Raw genomic sequence first — 25018 nt, 5'->3', positions numbered from 1 at the left:
TGTCATTATGGGGTATTGTGTGTGGATTGATGAGGGGAAAAAAACTATGTAATCAATTTTAGAATAAGGCTGTAACGTAACAAAATGTGGAAAAAGTCAAGGGGTCTGAATACTTTCCAAATGTACTGTGTATGTATTATATACAGTACCAGTCAAAAGTTTGGACACACCGACTCATTCAAGGGTTTTTCTTTATTTTGACTATTTTCTACATTGTAGAACAATAGTGAAGACATCAAAACTATGAAATAACACATATGGAATCATGTAGTAACCAAAAAAATGTTAAACAAATGTTTTATATTTTAGATTCTTCAAATTAGCCACACTTTGCCTTGATGACAGCTTTGCAGACTCTTGGCATTCTCTCAACCAGCTTCATGAGGTAGTCACCTGGAATGCTTTTCCAACAGTTCCCAAATATGTTGAGCACTTGTTGGCTGCTTTTCCTTCGCTCTGCGGTCCAACTCATCCCAAACCATCTCTATTGGGTTGAGGTCGGGTGATTGTGGAGGCCAGGTCATCTGATGCAGCACTCCAGCGCTCTCGTTCTTGGTCAAATAGCCCTTATACAGCCTGGAGGTGTGTGATGGGTCATTGTCCTGTTGAAAAACAAACAAAGACACAGCGGTTGAAACCAAAAATCTCAAATTTGGACTCCAGACCAAAGGACAGATTTCCACCGATCTAATGTCCATTGCTCGTGTTTCTTGGCCCAAGCAAGTCTCTTCTTATTATTGGTGTCCTTTAGTAGTGGTTTCTTTGCAGCAATTCAACCATGAAGGCTTGATTCACACAGTCTCCTCTGAACAGTTGATGTTGAGATGTGTCTGTTACTTGTATTCTGTGAAGCATTTATTTGGGCTGCAATCTGAGGTGCAGTTAATTGCCGTATTCTGAACATATCCTCTGCAGCAGAGGTAACTCTGGGTCTTCCTTTCCTGCGGCGGTCCTCATGAGAGCCAGTTTCATCATAGCGCTTGATGGTTTTTGCGACTGCACTTGAAGAAACTTTCAAAGTTCTTGACATTTTCCGGATTGACTGACCTTCATGTCTTAAAGTAATGATGGACTGTCGCCTCTCATGAGGACAGCCACATGAATGGAAGCCCCAGAGTTACCTCTGCTGCAGAGGATAAGTTCATTAGAGTTACCAGCCTCAGAAACCAGCCCAAATAAATGCTTCACAGAGTTCAAGTAACAGACACATCTCAACATCAACTGCTCAGAGGAGACTGTGAATCAGGCCTTCATGGTCGAATTGCTGCAAAGAACCCACTACTAAAGGACACCAATGAGAAAAAAAGACTTGCTTGGGCCAAGAAACATGAGCATGACCGGTGGAAATGTGTCCTTTGGTCTGGAGTCCAAATTTGAGATTTTTGGTTCCAACCGCCGTGTCTTTGTGAGACGCGGTGTGGGTGAACGGATGATCTCCGCATGTGTATTTCCCACCGTAAAGCATGGAGGAGGAGGTGTTATGGTGTGGGGGTGCTTTGCTGGTGACACTGTCTGTGATTTATTTAACACTTAACCAGTATGGCTACCACAGCATTCTGCAGCGATACGCCATCACATCTGGTTTGGGCTTAGTGGGACTATAATTTGTTTTTCAACAGGACAATGACCCAACACACCTCCAGGCTGTGTAAGGGCTATTTGACCAAGAAGGAGAGTGATGGAGTGCTGCATCAGATGACCTGGCCTCCACAATCCCCCGACCTCAACCCAATTGAGATGGTTTGGGATGAGTCGGACTGCAGAGTGAAGGAAAAGCAGCCAACAAGTGCTCAGCATATGTGGGAACTCCTTCAAGTCTGTTGGAAAAGTATTCCAGGTGAATCTGGTTGAGAGAATGCCAAGAGTGTGCAAAGCTGTCATCAAGGCAAAGGGTGGCTATTTGAATAATTTGTTTAACAGTTTCTTGGTTACTACATGATTCCATATGTGTTATTTCATAGTTTTGATGTCTTCACTATTAGAGAAAAACCCTTGAATGAGTAGGTGTGTCCAAACTTTTGACTGGTAGTGTATATGCAGTTAGTCTGTTTTGTTTTATAGAGTACATATTATTATGTTAAGTAGCCTACTGAAGATAACTCCAAACGTACATTATTGCAGTGCAAGAACAATGTTGTTTTAACTGGTTCTGGAAATTTGCTTATCAGAGTTGATTGAATAGCACCCTCTGTATTTATTTTATTCATTAGAAAAATTTGAATGGATAAACATGACCATTGGAATGACTTTGTTGTTTACTCTGAGAGGAACATAACAGTATGATATCCTAACTCCTTCACACTTCATTGGCGCCTGTGTTTGGTAAATTAAAAATAAATACAACAATGTGAAAGCAAAAACATATTAAGGATACTTGGAAGGCAGCAGCAATAAAACAAACCAGAGAATGGCTATTTGAAGGCATAGTTGTCTATAATGACTTTGCAATGCTGTGCCCACCTGCTTGGCTGTAATGTATTTGATGTCCTTTTTTTCTCCCCACACACCGTCTGCTTTGGGGTGGAAAGCAGAGCAAGTTAATGAAAGCATTTATTGACTTTGATCAATTCTAGCAGTTAAAGCCATAGTGCTTTAATTATTCCTCTCTGGAGGTGAGAATGGTTTGCATATGATATAATGTGCTCACAGACAATCCTCTCAGATTTGTAGATTCCGATTAATCTGCAGGATACCAACTTGCTCAGCATCAGTCTCGGCCTTCTGTTTGCCTGGCATGCCAGGCTTTTAGACTCTCCTATTAGTGTTGAACCAGACTAGTCTTATTAACTATACTGAACAAAAATATAAACACAGCATGCAACAATTTCAAAGATTTTACAGTCCTGTTGAAGGAAATCAGTCAATTGAAATAAATTCATTAGGCCCTAATCTATGGATTTCACATGACTGGGCAGGGGCGCAGCCATGGGTGGGTCTGGGAGGGCATAGGCCCACCAACTTGGGAGCCAGGTCCACCCACTGGGGAGCCAGGCCCAGCCAATCAGAATGACTTTTTCCACTCAGACAATTCCGCAGGTGAAGAAGCCGGATGTGGATGTTCTGGGCTGGCGTGGTTACACGCGGTCTGTGGTTGTGAGGCCGGTTGGTACTGCCAAATTCTCTAAAACTATGTTGGAGGAGGCTTATGGTAGAGAAATTAACATTACATTATCTGGCAACAGCTCTGTTGGCATTGTGTTATGTGACAAAACTGCACATTTGTCACAGACCGACTCGTTCTTATGTAGCAAAATTTGAAATTGTGTTTTTTACATTGGATAAAAGTAGAGACTCAGAACTAGAAAATAGTATATCATACACTACAGTTGATGAACAATGGGAAAGTAATTCTGCTTTGAAAGTAGAAAATTGCCCTTGAATGTTTTGGTAAACCTACTGGAGAGCTCTTCTTTGTCTACACCCATTCAGCATCATTCACACCCTTAGGCCCACCCATCTCTTTAAGGATTCACATGTGCGGCCATGTACTAAACAACCAGCGATTTCAAGACTAAAGACTGGTTTATACTATGTCTATTGACAGTTGTCACAGTGACATCATGAACATTCTATTGTCGTCCGACATCAAATTTGTCATTGTCGTTATCAAACAGTATAAACACAAAAACTACAGGCTGCATGACATCAACAGCCTGGTGGTCCAAAATAGCATAACTAGTGTATTTGAACATCAATAAACGCACCCATTTAAAAATGAATTTAGTATATGTCAATCTAGCAGACCAGGCAACTAAAAGCAACTTTCAAAACAATGTTTTGGTTCGTTTCTAGCTTGTTAGCTAGCTAGCTAATGTTAAGTTAGCTGGCTAGCCAGTTCAAATAATGACCATATCATATAGCTGAAAACGTCTTCACTTTCCCTCATTTGTCTTCATTTTTACAGGAAAATAAACTCACAACAAGATCATTATTTACAAGTTAACGGCGAGCCAATTACAGAAAATAGCTTACTGTTGTGAGAGTGACTAATTAAAAGCAAGGCATTCTACCAGAGAATTCTTGAACTTGGACACTGTCACGCTGCCCTAATGTTATATCCTAATTTGACTTTGGTGCAGGTCATGTTCTTCACATTGCCATCTTTGGTAAACACATACTATATCAAATAAAATCAAAGTTTATTTGTCAAATGCACAAGATACAGAAGGTATAGTGATATGGTCACTTAGCTAGCTAGCTAGCTAAACAATTAACCATAATCCCAACTCATAACGTTACTACCCTGTATGAATCTGCATGTAGCTAACCAAACATGTTCAATGTTAGCTAGCTAGCTAACATTAGGCAATAACTAGCAATGCAAATGGCTCTGAGATACAAATAATATTACTACACAGATCATACATGGAACATTAGCTAGCGAGCCAGCCAGCTAACGTTAGCTAGCTAGCTAACAGTATGCTTTAACTTCAAATGAAAATGACTTTCTGACAAATTAGAAACTTATAATATCTGAAAATGTACAGTACCAGTCAATAGTTTGGACACACCTACTCATTCCAGGGTTTTCTTAATTTTTACTATTTTCTACATTGTACAACAATAGTGATGACATCAAAACTATGAAATAGCACATATGGAATCATGTAGTAACCAAAAAAGTGTTAAACAAAAAACAGATTCTTCAAATAGCCACCCTTTGCCTTGATGACAGCTTTGCACACTCTTGGCATTCTCTCAACCAGCTTCACCTGGAATGCTTTTCCAACAGTCTTGAAGGACTTCCCACATATGCTGAGCACTTGTTGGCTGCTTTTCCTTCACTCTGCCGTCCGACTCATCCCAAATCATCTCAATTGGGTTGAGGTCGGGGTCACCAGGTCATCTGATGCAGCACTCCATCACTCTCCTTCTTGGTGAAATAGCCCATACACAGCCTGGAGGTGTGTTGGGTCATTGTCCTGTTGAAAAATAAATGATAGTCCCACTAAGCCCAAACCAGATGGGATGGAGTATCGCTGCAGAATGCTGTGGTAGCCATGCTGGTTAAGTGTGCCTTGAATTCTAAATAAATCACATACAGTGTCACCAGCAAAGCACCCCTACACCATAACACCTCCTCCTCCATGCTTTACGGTGGGAACTACACATGCGGAGATCATCCGTTCACCCACACCTCGTCTCACAAAGACACGGCAGTTGGAACCAAAAATCTCCAATTTGGACTCCAGACCAAAGGACAAATTTCCATTATGTCCATTGCTCGTGTTTCTTGGCCCAAGCAGGTCTCTTCTTATTATTGGTGTCCTTTAGTAGTGGTTTCTTTGCAGCAATTCGACCATGAAGGCCTGATTCACAAAGTCCCCTCTGAACAGTTGATGTTGAGATGTGTCTGTGACTTGAACTCTGAGAAGCATTTATTTGGGCTGCAATTTCTGAGGCTGGTAACTCTAATGAACTTATCCTCTGCAGCAGAGGTAACTCTGGGTCTTCCATTCCTGTGGCGGTCCTCATGAGAGCCAGTTTCATCATAGCACTTGATGGTTTTTGCGACTGCACTTGAAGAAACTTTCAAAGTTCTTGAAATGTTCCGTATTGACTGAGCTTCATGTCTTAAAGTAATAATGGACTGTCGTTTCTCTTTGCTTATTTGAGCTGTTCTTTCCATAATATGGACTTGGTCTTTTACCAAATAGGGCTATCTTCTGTATACCCCCCTTACCTTGTCACAACACAACTGATTGGCTCAAACGCATTAAGGAGGAAAGAAATTCCACAAATTAACTTTTAACAAGGCACACCTGTTAATTGAAATGCATTCCAGGTGACTACCTCATGAAGCTGGTTGAGAGAATGACAAGAGTGTGCAAAGCTGTCATCAAGGCAAAGGGTGGCTATTTGAAGAATCTCAAATATAAAATATATATATCCATTTTAATTCCAGGTTGTAAGGCAACAAAATAGGAAAAATGCCAAGGGGGGTGAATACTTTTGCAAGCCACTGTACATGGATGGACGCTTCTCACTCTCTGTCATGGATGCTATGGTTGCCTTTAGTTTGAAGGTGTAATCCGGAGACAGGTGTTTAATACAACAGCCTTCTGTGTTCTCTTTTCGACTCCCTCTGCATATTTGCAATCAAACGCCAGAATTTTCTCCATCTTCTTAGCTATCATACTCTAATTCCACCGGGCATTCCACTGATTTCAAAACTCGGTCCTCCAGAAAGTGGAGAGCAACACTTTTGCAGTTCTACCACAGATAGAACAATAAAAGAAATTGGGTTCTACTACGTGATATTATTTTTTTTTACTGCGTTAGAAAGGATTACCTACACATACTGACAAGCTCATGTTATAGACAAAAGCATGCTAGATGGCAGACCAATCCGAACTCATCTCTCGGCATGTCCAGCTCATCCATTATCTCAGCCAATCATGGCTAGCAGGAAGGTTCCTGTCTTTTTCCGTGGCTAAACCAACTAGGCCCGTAATTTAACAATTTTATTTGTATTTACAGATGGCATACAAGTTTGTGATTAAGGCACATGAAAGTTCACATGTTCCAGAAGGCATTAATGCCAAAAAACGCATTTTGAGTTTAAAAAAAGTTTACGTTCAAATGGCTCTCCTTTGAAGTAGTGACGTGTGACATATGCCTAGTTTCCTGAAACGGACCACATACACTAATTGATTAAAAAAACATTATTTGGGGGATTTTCTTTTTTACAAATGGTATAATCTTTGTAAATGTTTTCATACATAGGACTGGTGGAATTATGTCACACATGCAGTTAACAAAAATATATGGAAATGTCTGCTCTATCCAAAATTACAACCAACTGATTGCAGCCTTACCGCAAAAATGGAGGAGGCAAGTGGAAGGGGGAGAAAGTAAGGTGTTCCAGTTCCCGCCAATATCCAGGAACTTCGCACAGCCATTGAAAAGGAGTAGGGCAACATTCCACAGGCCACAATCAACAGCCTGATCAATTCTATGCGAAGGAGATGTGTCGCGCTGCACTAGGCAAATGGTGGTTACACCAGAGACTGACGTGTTTTCTGATCCACGCCCCTACCAAGTCATGTGAAATCTATAGATTAGGGCCTAATGAATATATTTCAATTGACTGATTTCCTTATATGAACTGTAACTCAGTCAAATCTTTGAAGTTGTTGCATGTTGCGTTTTATATTTTTGTTCAGTATAGATAACCCAATGCGTTGGGTAAAAATAAATAAACTCAATGCGTTGGGTTAAAATACCCAATGCGAGGTAGGTGGTATAATGACCCATGGTTGGGTTACTGGTTGGGTTATTTTTTACCCATTTATTTTTCGTGAGGTATATTCAATGCTAGTATTGTTTGGATGTCATTAATCAAGGCTATAGCATAATCTTACAATAAAAGCCTCATAAGAACCATGCTATCCCCTTTTTCCTTGTTCTCCATCTTGACTGCCAACCACTCTAAAGTAATTTCTATTCGAGTCGTGTGTGCTCTTTCACAACGTCCTTGCCTTGCTTGCATTTTTCTAGATCTCTGTTGAAAGGCAACAAGTCTTGCCTTTTGAAAGAGAGGAAATACTTCTGAGGAGGAAGAGATGACAGCACATCACATCACCTCTGAAAGAGTAAAAAACTTGCCGACCTTGGGAGAGATCCCAGTGTGCTAAAGTAAGAGTCTTGTCGAACCATATCCTCACAGTTTTCTTTGCTATATCCTCCCCCATGGGACTAAAAGCCACAGAAATTACAAGGTGTAGCCTCTGACTTATTGAAGGTGTGCCCATCTATCTCTGGCTAGTCTCTGGCTTAGGGGAGTGGGCGGTAATGGGGGTAGAATCAAAGCTTGTGTTACTATCGGGCCAGTCTGGCACAGCTGTAAATCACTGTAATGCTACGTGACTGCTGGCAGAGTTGTCTGAGGAGCAGATACCTCCAGCTTTGGCTAGCTGGAGGGTCCTAACAGTCCCTGACTGTTTCCACATACCTGCCCACCACCATCACAACTAGGTGGTGTTCAGTAGGCAGAAAAAGTTTTGAAATTAAGTGAAACGGGGAGGTGCTACCTGACCTTGTCTAATATTAAACACAAATTCTCGTTTTCCATTGCCACATTTTTTATCTACAGTTTGCCTACTGAACATGACCCAGGTTTAGTGCAGGCAGGCATGTCGTAAGGGCTGACTGTGTCGACGCAAGGGAGTGAAATAAAGGCAGTAGGAAAGTACACAGAGACACATGAAAGAATGCCAGTGTTAGTTCTCCTAACAACCTTGCCCTATTGATCAGAGATCTATACTGAACAAAAATATAAATGCAACATGTTTAGTGTTGGTCCCATGTTTTATGAGCTGAAATAAAAGATCCCAGAAATTATCCATACGCACAAAAATGTTATTTATCTCAAATTTTGTGCACAAATGTCTTTACATCCATGTTCGTGAGCATTTAATCTTTGCCAAGATAATTCATCCACCTGACAGGTGTGGCATATCAAGAAGCTGATTAAACAGCGTGATCATTACACAGGTGCACCTGGTGCTGGGGACAATAAAAGGCCACTCTATTTGAGTTTAACCATAATATTTGTTGTAATATTTGTTCTTTCTTTTCTGGTGGATTAAACTGAAATTGCAACCAGCTTTCTATGACTTGTTTTACAAATAGCAATATTTTGGAGAGGATTTCATTTTCAAATAACCGAAAGTGAGAGGTTGTAATCTGAATAAATGGGAAAAGGCCATTCTTCAACACAGGGTGAACCATTCTTACTAATCTGCTAGAGAACCAGTTCAGATTTAAGTTTTTGTCTAACTGAAGCCTTTAGTGAGAGGTCCAATGCTATAATATTTAATCAGTTCTGCCCTCCGAATTCATATTCATTATATAAATAGGCCCCTTTAATTTTGTTTGGCTTGCCATTCCAAATAAATCTTTTTTGCTCATATACAGTGCATTCATTTTGTGACGTTACAGCCTTATTCTAAAATTGATCAATCTACACACAATACCCCAATAGTGACAAGTTTTTAGAAAACTTTGCACATTTATATTGTTTTTTAAAGTATTCAGACCCTTTGCTATGAGACTCGAAATAGAGCTCAGGTGCATCCTGTTTCCATTGATCATCCTTGAGATGTTTCTACAACTAGATTGGAGTCCACCTGTGGTAAATTCAATTGATTGGACATGATTTGGAAAGGTACACACCTGTCTATAAAAGGTCCCACAGTTGACAGTGCATGTCAGAGCAAAGACCAAGCCATTTATTTTTTATTTTATATTTAACCTTTATTTATACAGGTTTTTCTCATTGAGATACAATCTATTTTTCAAGAGAGACCTGGTCCAACAGCAGCAGGGGGAACAAAGTTTCAGACAAAACAACTTACATACACTAACACAACATTGAACAAAAACTATAGACACACATACAGTACAACAATTACATATTACGTAAAGAAACACAAATTACTAAAAAACAGCTGTCCTAAAGATAATTACACTCTTCTATGATATTTACATCAACCAAGTGTTTAAACTCCACCAACGTGACTAGATCATCAAATGTTAAAATGTTCAGGAGAGAATTCAAGGATCACGGAGCTAAGTAACTAAAACTATTTCTACCATGACCTGTTCTAATTCTTGGTACTGTTAAAAGCAAATGAGAATGGGACAGTAATTGATATTTATTTACTGACCTGATTAAAAAAGAACAGAGATAAAGTGGCATTTTACCCAGTATGGCCTTATAAATCAGTGTCTACAGTGGGGAGAACAAGTATTTGATACACTGCCGATTTTGCAGGTTTTCCTACTTACAAAGCATGTAGAGGTCTGTAATTTTTATCATAGGTACACTTCAACTGTGAGAGACGGAATCTAAAACAAAAATCCAGAAAATCACATTGTATGATTTTTAAGTAATTAATTTGCATTTTATTGCATGACATAAGTATTTGATCACCTACCAACCAGTAAGAATTCCGGCTCTCACAGACCTGTTAGTTTTTCTTTAAGAAGCCCTCCTGTTCTCCACTCATTACCTGTATTAACTGCACCTGTTTGAACTCGTTACCTGTATAAAAGACACCTGTCCACACACTCAATCAAACAGACTCCAACCTCTCCACAATGGCCAAGACCAGAAAGCTGTGTAAGGACATCAGGGATAAAATTGTAGACCTGCACAAGGCTGGGATGGGCTACAGGACAATAGGCAAGCAGCTTGGTGAGAAGGCAACAACTGTTGGCGCAATTATTAGAAAATGGAAGAAGTTCAAGATGACGGTCAATCACCCTCGGTCTGGGGCTCCATGCAAAATCTCACCTCGTGGGGCATCAATGATCATGAGGAAGGTGATGGATCAGCCCAGAAATACACGGCAGGACCTGGTCAATGACCTGAAGAGAGCTGGGACCACAGTCTCAAAGAAAATCATTAGTAACACACTACGCCGTCGAGGATTAAAATCCTGCAGCGCACGCAAGGTCCCCCTGCTCAAGCCAGCGCATGTCCAGGCCCGTCTGAAGTTTGCCAATGACCATCTGGATGATCCAGAGGAGGAATGGGAGAAGGTCATGTGGTCTGATGAGACAAAAATAGAGCTTTTGGTCTAAACTCCACTCGCCGTGTTTGGAGGAAGAAGAAGGATGAGTACAACCCCAAGAACACCATCCCAACCGTGAAGCATGGAGGTGGAAACATCATTCTTTGGGGATGCTTTTCTGCAAAGGGGACAGGACGACTGCACCGTATTGAGGGGAGGATGGATGGGGCCATGTATCGCGAGATCTTGGCCAACAACCTCCTTCCCTCAGTAAGAGCATTGAAGATGGGTCGTGGCTGGGTCTTCCAGCATGACAACGACCCGAAACACACAGCCAGGGCAACTAAGGAGTGGCTCCGTAAGAAGCATCTCAAGGTCCTGGAGTGGCCTAGCCAGTCTCCAGACCTGAACCCAATAGAAAATCTTTGGAGGGAGCTGAAAGTCCGTATTGCCCAGCGACAGCCCCGAAACCTGAAGGATCTGGAGAAGGTCTGTATGGAAGAGTGGGCCAAAATCCCTGCTGCAGTGTGTGCAAACCTGGTCAAGACCTACAGGAAAAGTATGATCTCTGTAATTGCAAACAAAGGTTTCTGTACCAAATATTAAGTTCTGCTTTTCTGATGTATCAAATACTTATGTCATGCAATAAAATGCAAATGAATCACTTAAAAATCATACAATGTGATTTTCTGGATTTTTGTTTTAGATTCCGTCTCTCACAGTTGAAGTGTACCTATGATAAAAAATTACTGACCTCTACATGCTTTGTAAGTAGGAAAACCTGCAAAATCGGCAGTGTATCAAATACTTGTTCTCCCCACTGTAACATTGTTTAAGCCTACGCAAGGTCAATGACGACCAGCCAACGGCGCTGTAGAGATCACAATGATGTGTTAGACGTTTTTAATTTGTAATGAACCTGAGGGCAGCATGATACACTAGTTGAGTATCTGGAGCATCATCAATTGTGGGTTCAATTACAGGCTCAAAATGGCCAGAAACAAATAACTTTCTTCTGAAACTCGTCAGTCTATTCTTGTTCTGAGAAATGAAGGCTATTCCATGCGATAAATTGCCAAGAAACTGAAGATCTCGTACAACGCTGTGTACTACTTTCTTCACAGAACAGCGCAAACTGGCTCTAACCAGAATAGAAAGAGGAGTACCCGCAAAACACCAGTCTCAACGTCAACAGTGAAGAGGCGACTCCGGGATGCTGACCTTCAAGGCAGACTTGCAAAGAAAAAGCCATATCTCAGACTGGCCAATAAAAATAAAAGATTAAGATGGGCAGTCTGAGATATGGCTTTTTCTTTGCAACTCTGCCTAGAAGGTTAGCATCCCGGAGTCGCCTCTTCACTGTTGAAGTTGAGACTGGTGTTTTGCGGGTACTATTTAATGAAGCTGCCAGTTGAGGACCTGTGAGGTGTCTGTTTCTCAAACTAGACACTCTAATGTATTTGTCCTCTTGCTCAGATGTGCACCGGGGCCTCCCACTTCTCTTTCTATTCTGGTTAGAGACAGTTTGCGCTGTTCTGTGAAGGGAGTAGTACACAGCGTTGTACGAGATCTTCAGTTTCTTGGCAATTTCTTGCATGGAATAGCCTTCATTTCTCAGAACAAGAATAGACTGACGAGTTTCAGAAGAAAGTTATTTGTTTCTGGCCATTTTGAGCCTGTAATCGAACCCACAATTGCTTATGCTCCAGATACTCAACTAGTCTCAAGAAGGCCAGTTGTATTGCTTCTTTAATCAGCACAACAGTTTTCAGCTGTGCTAACATAGTTGCAAAATGGTCTTCTAATGATCAATTAGCCTTTTAAAATGATAAACTTGGATTAGCAACACAATGTGCCATTGGAACACAGGACTGATAGTTGCTGATAATCGGTCTCTGTACGCCTATGTAGATATTCCATAAAATATCAGCTGTTTCCAGCTACAATAGCCATTTACAACATGAATAATGTCTACACTGTATTTCTGATCTATTTTATTTTATTTTAATGGACAAAAAAATATATATATATTTCGAAAAAAAGGAAATGTCTAAGTGACCCCAAACTTTTGAACGGTAGTGTATATAATGTTACTTGAGTTTTGTCAGAGTTTAGAATGACCAAAAGTAGCTCAAAGCTAACTGCTCTATCATGTCTCTTAGTTCGGGGAGCAGAGCCAGAGATACTTTTGAGGAGATGGGGAAACTCCATTGGAATCGTATTAATGCCCATTGTGTACATTGCCCATGCTACGCCAATGGACCGTGCAGTGCATTCTGGGCAATTCTGGGACAAGGAGAGCTCTCCTTCAAGGAGTGAATGGGTGTCAATTGGGCGCTAGCTCAAAAACCCAACATTAGCATGAATTTCGTCAACAAGAAGTACAACATTGCAAATATTTTCCAAGATGTGAGATAATTAACTTGCTATCTGTAATATTGTATAGCTTTGGAATCGTGACATTACGTACACTACTTTTTCAGCCACACCCGTTGCTGACAGGTGTATAAAATCGAGCACACAGCCATGCAATCTCCATAGACAAACATTGGCAGTAGAATGGCCCTTACTGACGAGCTCAGTGACTTTCAACCTGGCACAGTCACAGGACGCCACCTTTCCAACAAGTCAGTTCATTGCATTTCTGCCCTGCTAGAGCTGCCCCGGTCAACTGTAAGTGCTGTTATTGTGAAGTGGAAACATCTAGGAGCAACAATGGCTCAGCTGCGAAGTGGTAGGCCACACAGAATGAGACTGCTGAGTGCTGAAGAGCGTAGCGCGTAAAGGTTGTCCGCCTCATTTGCAACACTCACTATCAAGATCAAAACTGTCTCTGGAAGCAACGTCAGCACAAGAACTGTTCGTCGGGAGCTTCATGAAATGGGTTTCTATGGCCGAAGAGCCGCACAAAAGCCTAAGATCACCATGCGCAATGCCAAGCGTCGGCTGGAGTGCTGTAAAGCTCACCACCATTGGACTCTGGAGCAGTGGAAACGTGTTCTCTGGAGTGATGAATCACACTTCACCATCTGGCAGTCTGACGGACAAATCTGGGTCTGGAGGATGCCAGGAGAACGCTACCTGCCCCAATGCATAATGCCAACTGTACAGATTGGTGGAGGAGGAATAATGGTCTGGGGCTGTTTTACATGGTTCGGGCTAGGCCCCTTAGTTCCAGTGAAGGGAAATCTTAACGCTGCAGCATACAATGACATTCTAGACGATTCTGTGCTTCCAACTTTGTGGCAACAGTTTGGGGAAGGCCCTTTCCTGTTTCAGCATGACAATGCCCCCGTGCACAAAACGAGTTCCATACAGAAATGGTTTGTCGAGATCGTTGTGGAAGAACTTGACTGGCTTGCACAGAGCCCTGACCTCAGCCCCATCGAACACCTTTGGATGAATTAGAACGCCAACTGTGAGCCAGGCCTAATCGCCCAAAATCAGTGCCTGAACTCACTAATGCTCGTGGCTGAATGGAAGCAATTCCCCGCAACAATGTTCCAACATTTAGTGGAAAGCCTTCCCAGAAGAGTGGAGGCTGTTATAGCAGCAAAGGGGGGGACCAACTCCATATATTAATGCCCATTATTTTGGAATGAGATGTTTGACGAACAGGTGTCCATATACCCTTGGTCATGTAGTGACCACAGCTGGTGAACAAAATCCAATACTAAGGAAGTCTCGAGGTTTTGCTCGCCTGAGGTAGAGTATCTCATTATAAGCTGTAGACCACACTATTTACCAAGAGACTTTTCATCTATATTTTTCGTAGCTGTCTATCTACCACCACAAACCGATGCTGGCATTAAGATTGCACTCAATGAGCTGTATAAGGCCATAAGTAAACAGGAAAACGCTCATCCAGAGGCAGCGCTCCTAGTGGCCGGGGACTTTAATGCAGGGAAACTTAAATCCGTTCTACCTCATTTCTACCAGAATGTTAAATGTGCAACCAGAGGAAAAAATACTCTAGACCACCTTTACAACACACACAGAGACGCATACAAAGCTCTCCCTCGCCCTCCATTTGGCAAATCTGACCATAACTCTATCCTCCTGATTCCTGCTTATAAGCTAAAACTAAAGCAGGAAGCACCAGTGACTCAGATGATGCAGATGCTAAGCTACAGGACTGTTTTGCTAGCGCAGACTGGAATATTTTCCGGGATTCTTCAGATAGCATTGAGGAGTACACCACATCAGTCACTGGTTTCATCAATAAGTGCATTGATGACGTCGTCCCCACAGTGACCGTACGTACATACCCCAACCAGAAGCCATGGATTACAGGCAACATCCGCACTGAGCTAAAGGGTAGAGCTGCCGCTTTCAAGGAGCGGGACTCTAACCCGGACGCTTATAAGAAATCCAGCTATGCCCTCCAACGAACCATCAAACAGGTAAAGAGTCAATACCGGACTAAGATTGAATTGTACTACACCGGCTCTGACGCTCGTCGGATGTGGCTGGGCTTCAAAACTACTACAGACTACAAAGGGAAGCACAGCCACGAGCTGCCCAGTGACACAAGCCTACCAAACGAGCTAAATCACTTCTATGCTCGCTTCGAGGCAAGCAACACTGAAGCATGCATGAGAGCACCAGCTGTTCCAGATGACTATGTGATCGCGCTCTCCGTAGCCGATGTGAGTAAGACTTTTCAGCAGGTCAACATTCACAAGGCCGCAGGGCCAGACGGATTACCAGGACGTGTACTCCGAGCATGTGCTGATCAACTGGCAAGTGTCTTCACTGACATTTTCAACATGTCCCTGACTGAGTCTGTAATACCAACATGTTTCAAGCAGACCACCATAGTCCCTGTGCCCAAGGACACTAAGATAACCTGCCTAAATGACTACAGACACGTAGCACTCACGTCTGTAGCCATGAAGTGCTTTGAAAGGCTGGTCATGGCTCACATCAACACCATTATCCCAGAAACCCTAGATCCACTCCAATTTGCATATCGCCCCAACAGATCCACAGATGATGCAATCTCTATTGCACTCCACACTGCCCTTTCCCACCTGGAAAAGAGGAACACCTACGTGAGAATGCTATTCATTGACTACAGCTCAGCGTTCAACACCATAGTGCCCTCAAAGCTCATCAATAAGCTAAGGATCCTGGGACTAAACACCTCCCTCTGCAACTGGATCCTGGACTTCCTGACGGGCCGACCCCAAGTGATAAGGGTAGGTAACAACACATCTGCCACGCTGATCCTCAACACGGGGGCCCCTCAGGCCAGGCACGACTCCAACACCATCATTAAGTTTGCTGACGACACAACAGTGGTAGGCCTGATCACCGACAATGATGAGACAGCCTATAGGGAGGAGGTCAGAGACCTGGCCGTGTGGTACCAGGATAACAACCTCTCCCTCAACGTGATCAAGACAAAGGAGATGATTGTGGACTACAGGGAAAAAAAGAGGACTGAGCACGCCCCCATTCTCATCGACGGGGCTGTAGCGGAACAGGTTGAGAGCTTCAAGTTCCTTGTTATCCACATCACCAACGAACTATCATGGTCCAAACACACCAAGACAGTCGTGAAGAGGGCACGACAAAGCCTATTCCCCCTCAGGAGACTGAAAAGATTTGGCATGGGTCCTCAGATCCTCAAAAAGTTCTACAGCTGCACCATTGAGAGCATCCTGACTGGTTGCATCACCGCCTGGTATGGCAACTGCTCGGCCTCCGACCGCAAGGCACTGCGGAGGGTAGTGCGTATGGCCCAGTACATCACCGGGGCCAAGCTTCCTGCCATCCAGGACCTCTATACCAGGCGGTGTCAGAGGAAGGCCCTCAAAATTGTCAAAGACTCCAGCCACCCTAGTACCGCATGGCAAGCGGTACCAGAGCACCAAGTCTAGGTCCAAAAGGCTTCTCAACAGCTTCTACACCCAAGCCATAAGACTCCTGAACAGCTAATCATGGCTACCCGGACTATTTGCACTGCACCCCCACCCCATCCCCCTCTTTTACGCTGCTGTTACTCTGTTTATTATTTATGCATAGTCACTTTAACTCTACTCACATGTACCTCAATTACCTCGACTAGCCGGTGCCCCCACACATTGACTCTGCACCGGTACCCCCCTGTATATAGCCTCCCTACTGTTATTTTACTGCTGCTCTTTAGTTATTTGCTTTTATTCTTTAAAAAAAAAAATATATATATATATATACACACACACAGTGGGGGAAAAAAAGTATTTAGTCAGCCACCAATTGTGCAAGTTCTCCCACTTAAAAAGATGAGAGAGGCCTGTAATTTTCATCATAGGTACACGTCAACTATGACAGATAAATTGAGGGGAAAAAATCCAGAAAATCACATTGTAGGATTTTTTATGAATTTATTTGCAAATTATGGTGGAAAATAAGTATTTGGTCACCTACAAACAAGCAAGATTTCTGGCTCTCACAGACCTGTAACTTCTTCTTTAAGAGGCTCCTCTGTCCTCCACTCGTTACCTGTATTAATGGCACCTGTTTGAACTTGTTATCAGTATAAAAGACACCTGTCCACAACCTCAAACAGTCACACTCCAAACTCCACTATGGCCAAGACCAAAGAGCTGTCAAAGGACACCAGAAACAAAATTGTAGACCTGCACCAGGCTGGGAAGACTGAATCTGCAATAGGTAAGCAGCTTGGTTTGAAGAAATCAACTGTGGGAGCAATTATTAGGAAATGGAAGACATACAAGACCACTGATAATCTCCCTCGATCTGGGGCTCCACGCAAGATCTCACCCCGTGGGGTCAAAATGATCACAAGAACGGTGAGCAAAAATCCCAGAACCACACGGGGGGACCTAGTGAATGACCTGCAGAGAGCTGGGACCAAAGTAACAAAGCCTACCATCAGTAACACACTACGCCGCCAGGGACTCAAATCCTGCAGTGCAAGACGTGTCCCCCTGCTTAAGCCAGTACATGTCCAGGCCCATCTGAAGTTTGCTAGAGTGCATTTGGATGATCCAGAAGAGGATTGGGAGAATGTCATATGGTCAGATGAAACCAAAATAGAACTTTTTGGTAAAAACTCAACTCGTCGTGTTTGGAGGACAAAGAATGCTGAGTTGCATCCAAAGAACACCATACCTACTGTGAAGCATGGGGGTGGAAACATCATGCTTTGGGGCTGTTTTTCTGCAAAGGGACCAGGACGACTGATCCGTGTAAAGGAAAGAATGAATGGGGCCATGTATCGTGAGATTTTGAGTGAACCTCCTTCCATCAGCAAGGGCATTGAAGATGAAACGTGGCTGGGTCTTTCAGCATGACAATGATCCCAAACACACCGCCCGGGCAACGAAGGAGTGGCTTCGTAAGAAGCATTTCAAGGTCCTGGAGTGGCCTAGCCAGTCTCCAGATCTCAACCCCATAGAAAATCTTTGGAGGGAGTTGAAAGTTCGTGTTGCCCAGCGACAGCCCCAAAACATCACTGCTCTAGAGGAGATCTGCATGGAGGAATGGGCCAAAATACCAGCAACAGTGTGTGAAAACCTTGTGAAGACTTACAGAAAACGTTTGACCTGTGTCATTGCCAACAAAGGGTATATAACAAAGTATTGAAAAACTTTTTGTTATTGACCAAATACTTATTTTCTACCATAATTTGCAAATAAATTCATTAAAAATCCTACAATGTGATTTTCTGGAGAAAAAAATTCTCAATTTGTCTGTCATAGTTGACGTGTACCTATTATGAAAATTACAGGCCTCTCTCATCTTTTTAAGTGGGAGAACATGCACAATTGGTGGCTGACTAAATACTTTTTTCCCCCACTGTATATGCATTGTTGGTTAAGGGCTTGTAAGTAAGCATTTCACTGTAATGTCTACACCTGTTGTATTCGGTGCATGTGGCAAATACATTTTGATTTGATTTGATTTAGTGTACTTTGGAGTAAAATAGGCACGTTTCTTGACTCATACCCTAACTTTGAGAAGGGATTGCGTGACGATTAGCTTAGCAACCACGTGACGCAGCATGACAACGTGAACGCAATTGGTCGACAGTCTGCTGGGTGGGGCGTTATACGTTCCTCCATTCCACCCAATGGGATTCCTATCTCCTCCTTTCTCTAATATATCTGTCAGAGCAGCCCAAGCAGAGCAATCAAGTGACAGACAGAGAGGAGCAGTTAATGGATTTACTAACGGAGGAGGTCGGGCCGGGCCTTAAATTTGGCAGAAGCACTCGGGCCTGGGTAGTGTAAGGACTGAACGTTGCGGGTGTGGGTAGAGCTCGGCCTTAAAAAAGTAAAACTGACCCTTTTGAGTGGATGGTAGATGTCATCTTTAAACTGCCCCATTAGTTCATGGCAACAAGTTACAAATCAGGGATTGTTCTGCCATTGAAATCCTTAGGCGGGCCGCCTAAGCGTTTTTTCAGGCCACTTAAGTCCAAACAGTGTAAAATAATAATACATAAATAAAAAATATATGTATATAATAATAATTTTCGGGATGGTAAAATGCTTTCAGTGTTGACTTAAACGACTAATACCAGATATAAACTATGTAGAAAAGATAATGGACCTATATATATTTTTATAATATAATCTTTGAGAACTAACTATCACCAAAATAAAAGCTAGACAGTCAGGAAGAATTGAAAACGCCAAAACTATGAATTTAACATTATTTATTTTACCAGATTTTGTAGAATTGCAGGAAATTGGATTCAAAATTCAAAAAATGTCTCTACACCACCCAGATGGGGGGCTCTAAAATACTCAAAAATTCAGCCACACTGACGGACCAACCGCACCCTTTTGCAGGGGGTTTTCTATATCAAAAAGGGACTTAGGTGGTGGGCGTGGCAGGGGGCGTGGCAGGGGGCCATGCCACACCCACCACCTAAGTCTCTTTTTGATCCAGAAAAAAACCTGCAAATCTATTGTCTTTCATATATTCACAAAGAAACCTACTGACACAAGGAAACCAACCATAGACACCTGCCTTGGACATTCTAGGACCAGGAGTTTTCCTTGAGCATGAAGAAAAAACTATCATCCCTAGTTAGTTAAAGGCTATAACATGGGCCCAGAGATTTTCCTGCTCAGGTCACATGGTAAGGGAAAACTCCTGTCCATGCAAAACATGTATTATGTAATATTATGTATTATGTACATATGTATGACTGTCTGACAGAGAAGTCCTCAGACCACTGTCATAATCGACTACAGTATTTCACAGTCAAAAACGAAATCCATACTAATTGAACACCTCTGAAATAAAATGTTAATTATAGATTATTAGGACTGTGTGCTGCGGAATATGATTGCTTATTAGTTTGTTATTGATTGGTTGCAGAGGAAATGAAAATACATCGCTGAATAGTATTGAAGTTGAGGCTATGGCAAACACAGACAATTTACCTATGTCAATGTACAACAGGGAAGTTAAGCATCCCCATGTCTTGTGCGAAAGCCCAAGATTCAGGAGAGCCCACTTCAGAGCCAATTTGCATCAGACGCCGTTGAAATGTGATGCACAGCTCAGTAGGGCTTGGTGAGCTTGCCACTGGCTATCCAGTTCAATGCTACAGGACACAGAATCAATACATTTACATTACATTTACGTCATTTAGCAGACGCTCTTATCCAGAGCGACCCACATGTGAATGCATTCAGATGTTAATTTCATTGATCATAGCTTTTAAGTGGAAACATTGTAAGACATACCTGTGTACGTTAGATACGAGCACAATGTGCGTACGAGTGTTGCAAATAGGAACACAGAAACAACAAGATGAGATCCAGCCATGGTAACATATTTGTTACTATAACATAACATATGTAGATATGTTATAACTAGGCTATATAACATGTTTAAGTTCATTGTTCCACAGGTGTGACTGAGACCCAAGTCACCCAGTCTATATTCTCCTCCTATCCATCACTGTCATCAGTGGCTGACATGGACTTTTATCGATCGTCTTAGAAAGCCAGTCATCCTAGCTGAATCATTTCATAGAGCACACTCACAGCTTTCAGATCATTGCAAGTTAATGAATTAATATTTTAAATGTGTTCAAAGCCTGAAGCGGCCAATCCCAATTGCTAATATTGGAATGAGCTTTGGAAACAAACAGTAATTATGCAGCAGTAGAAATATCTATTGCTACAAACTCAAACTCCCTTTTATGTCCTCCATAATAACATTTCTATCACATGTATAAAGGGCCCAGAGTTTTCCTGACAACATAACCTGACCAGGTAAACTATAGGGCCCGAAGTTTTTCACTGGTCAGGTCATGTGGTCTGGAAAAACTCTTGGCTCTACACTCGCCACAAGTTCGCAGAGTTTTCCTGACTGACAAAGTTTTAAAGCATATTTCCATTAGCTGAGTCATAAGCTTCTCAAACAGAATTTGTCCCCTGTGTAATGTTCGGATTGTCAAATGCCCTGAAAGTGGCCCTTGAAGTTAAATGTGGTGAATGATAGTCCTTGTCTCAATTCTGTAGAGATCACTCTCCATCAGATGGTGAACGGTGGATGCAGCAGGCCTGTTAACCTTCCCTACACTAGGGAGTTGTGCCTCGGTGTCCAATCCATCAATTGATCAAGCATTCAATGAGATCATGCATCTTACTTCACTTTTCTGTCAGCCGATGCAAATTGCAACAACACACAGGTGTTTGATCAGGCAGACATTCAGCAGAGGAAGAGGTGAAAACTTCATTTGGATTTTGGGGGTGTAGCTGTTTACCTAACATCGTTATACTCTGAGCAATATTAGGGAATATTTCGGAAAAAACAATTTCCTGTGTGCAGCACTTTGGTAATGAAAGCTTATGCAGATAATCCAAGGATCCCCCATTCAACCTTGGAGAGTCTCCGCTAGTGCACAAATGGTGGTCAGAGAGTTGGACCTGGGGCCATTAAGATGCAGTGTCAAACACATGAGGGACAGTGTTAGTGTACCCTTGAGGAAATTACTCCACCTGAAATTCAACAGCAAACAAACCGGCGGAATGAATATGCTAAATGTGACCTATGGGAGGAGTCAGCTATGCAAATAGATAAATAATCTCAGGATAAAAATGGCCATATTTAATGCATACAGGATGCATGCATTGTGTGTGTGCTTGCTTGCATGTGGTGCGTACCTGCATGTGTGTGTGTGTGTGTGTGTCTGTGCACCTGCATGTGGGCACACGTGCCTGTATGTGCACGCCCATGTGTGTTTTCAGCAGGCTGCCTGAGAGAGGGGAATGCGGATGGCTGGCTAAATGAACTCAGACAGATGCTGAGCACGATAGAGCTGGCCCATGCCCACTTAGAGGAAATGGGACTTTGTTAAGGACTAGTGACTGTCACTCTGTCACTAACTGTGCAGGGGAGAGTGGGTGATGATAATTAACCTTCAACACAACCTGGGAGGAATGTCACGGCACCCCGTGTGGGCCTCACGTCCAGTCTACTGCACACACGCACACACACACACACACGCACACACACACACACTACACACACTACACACACACATATCCTGACAGTTGTAGGTTATCCATCTCAGTTTAACACTAAGAAAATCCCATGTTTTCAGAACTCAGATGTGGCTTTGGCGTGTGACCTACCTACCAACAAAAGATGTATTTTCTTCCCTGGCTGAATGCAGGTCTTAAGCCATGAAATAGTGTAGTAAGAAACCAAAGCCCTAATATGTCTAAATGGTAAGCACTAGTTGCTCAACAATTAGTTTGATGAAATGTAGAGCAGTGTTTTCAAAATGGTGGCTGGTGGGTCAAGGCTAAATCCAGGATTGTGGTTATGGTTAGGAACATGATTGTATCTCTTTGAGGGGAAGTAAGAACTCTTGAATGGCTTTAGGTGCACAAATGTAGTCCACAAGGGGGTGCCAAATAGCCTTCTGAATCACCAACTAACACACCTGAGCATCCACCCACCACTACATGTGCATGCCCTCTCTTTCTCTCTCTCACACACACACACACCTGTCAGAGGCCAATCAAGCAATTCAAACATATTAATTTGATTGACAATATCCTTCAACATATTTGTCTCCCTTATTCTAAACCTTCAATCATCAGATAAATGGATGGAATACATTATTTAAATGTGCAAGGGAATGTCATATACTGTATGAGGCTCTCAGCAACTGCAAAACACAAAAGTGTAAACTAATCAATTAATTAATCAGTGAACACCAATCAAATCAATCAATTACTCTAGCTAATTAATATCTTATTCTAACTCAGATGGAGTTGACATTCATCAGAACCTTGTGAGCATATAGGCTGTCACAGGTGAGGCTTCCTAATCAGATTTATGCCATCTGTGGTCAGGGCTGCTTTTTTTGGTCACTGACAGTCACTCATTTAGCCCATGTCACCAAACATTTTTAGATTGGTAAATTAGTCTAGCCGGCTATCTAAACCTTGTAGTAATCATGGCCAAATTACTGACTGGGCCCAGGGGCCCTGACCTCCAGGGGCCCCCATTGATTTTGTTAGACACTCTCACTCAGATATCATGTTAACATGGCACAAGTCATGGCAAAATGTGTAGAATTGCAGGAGATTAGCTTTTAAACTGCAAAAATGTCTCTCCACCCCATGGCAAAATGTGTAAAATTGCAGAACATTTGCTGAAAAAATGCTAATTTTTCTCTCTGCCCTATGACAAAATGAGTAAAATGCATGAAGTTAGTTATAATAAAACTGCAACATTTTCTCTACGCCCCATGACAAAGGGTGTAGAATTGCAGGAAATTAATTTTTAAACCAAATTTTTTTGGCCATGCAAGGTGGGGCCCCCAACCAAATCTCGCTTAGGGCCCCCAAAAGGCTAGGGCAGTCCTGTCCATGGTCTATGGAAATCGGCCCTGAATGACACTTACTGTACATCCCAAAGAAAGACAGTTAGTCTTCCAACCAATTTTGTGGCTGGAATTTTCCTTAGATGTTTTTTGTCAATGATATAGCAGATGTATGATATGCCTTCAAGTCCCAAACATCAAATAGGCTTAGCCTATCTCAATTTGAAACCCCATCTAGCCTACATTACAAAAGCACAAATGCAACAATTTACTTTTCAGAGAGGATAGCTGTGTGAGGCAATTCCTATTGGAAGACATTTGATGAACTTAACTCATCATAATTGAGATAGAAAAAAATATATAGGATAGGAATGAATGAGGGGGGGCAGATAAATCAGGTTATTCAAATGACGCAACGCAAACCCCAATGGCACATTTGAGGGACCGATAAGGCATCTTGTATAGGCTATTGACATGACGATGATGTGGCCTTATATTCTCAAATAATCCTATTAACCCTAAACAATACATAATGAAAGTCAATAGCCTACCATTTCTCAAAATTATTATCTCAGAAGAGCAGTGCACAAGCAGTCATTGTAGACTTGAACACTTTCTTACCTGGCTCTTCAACGTCAATCGTCGTTTTTGCTGTTTTTAGCAGTGCTTCTCCTTCTATCTCTTTTGGTATAATTTCTCTTTATGGAACAGGTGTAGCCTCGTTTGGCTTTATCGGGAAGGAATAAACCGCAGCCGTTTGTGCAATGCAAACCCCAGTTTTCTATTGCAATACGCTTTCGCGGGTAGCCCTTAATATGGGGTAGCCTCTTGCACGCTGGTATAGTGAGAAATAACCTGCTATATGCGCGTATCGACAAGGCTACTCACTCAAGAACCATTTACAAATCGGTTCCTCTTTCCGTATATCCTTGCGGTACCAGTTCTTTGGGGCATTGATTCGTTCTCTTTTATCCGCATCCAAACAGTTGGAAATTATCCTCTACTTTTCTTTGAAGAAAATTAGTGGTCCAATTTCTCCAAACGCTGAACAATTGCCGTTTCCTTAGAGTACTTACTTGTCTTGAAATTGACAAGTATCTTGAATTTATTTCAGCCTATCTAATTCAGCTTAATCTCAAGAAAAAAAATAGGTCTCTCTCTCTTCCCCTTTCTCCTCTGCCGCGGACCGGCCGTAGTTGAAAATGCTTTAGCACAGCTTGAGCATCAGGGAGGGTACGGAACGCAATGCATCCAAATGTCAACGGTTAATTCAATCTCTCGAAATCTAGATCATGCATTTACCGAATAAGCAATCTCAAATGGGCATCAATGCTGGAGAAAGACGCAGCTGGTGCCTCTGTGAAGTGAAGTCCCCCTCACAGACTAGCTTTTGGTGCCTTACTACACTACATCCAATGTTAAAGGAACCAGCACTTGTTTCTGTGCAGCGAGTTTACAGGTGCATCACTATCCAGTCAATGGAGTGTAATCCCAATAGCACATTTGTTTTTTTGGAAGTTGTGAGAACGTACGTTTTTGGGTTCCCATTGGTTCTGGGAACGAAGGAAGCCATACGTTTCCTGACTGTTGAAACGTTCTGAGAACATAAGTGAAAATGTAGTCTGTTTAGGTTGCAGGGAGGTTCTGAAAACGTTTTCCTGGGAGATTACAGGCTATCTGAAAA

At 42.3% G+C, this 25018-nt stretch overlaps 1 protein-coding gene across 1 annotated transcript in view; it reads right to left on the bottom strand.

Annotated features, from left to right (window-relative positions):
• The window catches only part of LOC121560857 (glutamate receptor ionotropic, kainate 4-like), a 478252-nt gene extending 453504 nt beyond the window's left edge, over positions 1-24748 (bottom strand). The window contains exon 1 of the mRNA XM_041873701.2: positions 23956-24748. The gene's annotated coding sequence lies outside the window, so the exon portion shown is untranslated. The remainder of the gene's footprint in view (positions 1-23955) is intronic.
• Between the last annotated feature and the right edge of the window lie 270 nt (positions 24749-25018).

Source organism: Coregonus clupeaformis, chromosome 5, assembly GCF_020615455.1.
Source record: "Coregonus clupeaformis isolate EN_2021a chromosome 5, ASM2061545v1, whole genome shotgun sequence".
NCBI classification, from domain to species: Eukaryota; Metazoa; Chordata; class Actinopteri; order Salmoniformes; family Salmonidae; genus Coregonus; species Coregonus clupeaformis.
The sequence above is the reverse complement of the archived record's forward strand: the minus strand, read 5'-3'. Positions and strand labels throughout refer to the sequence as shown.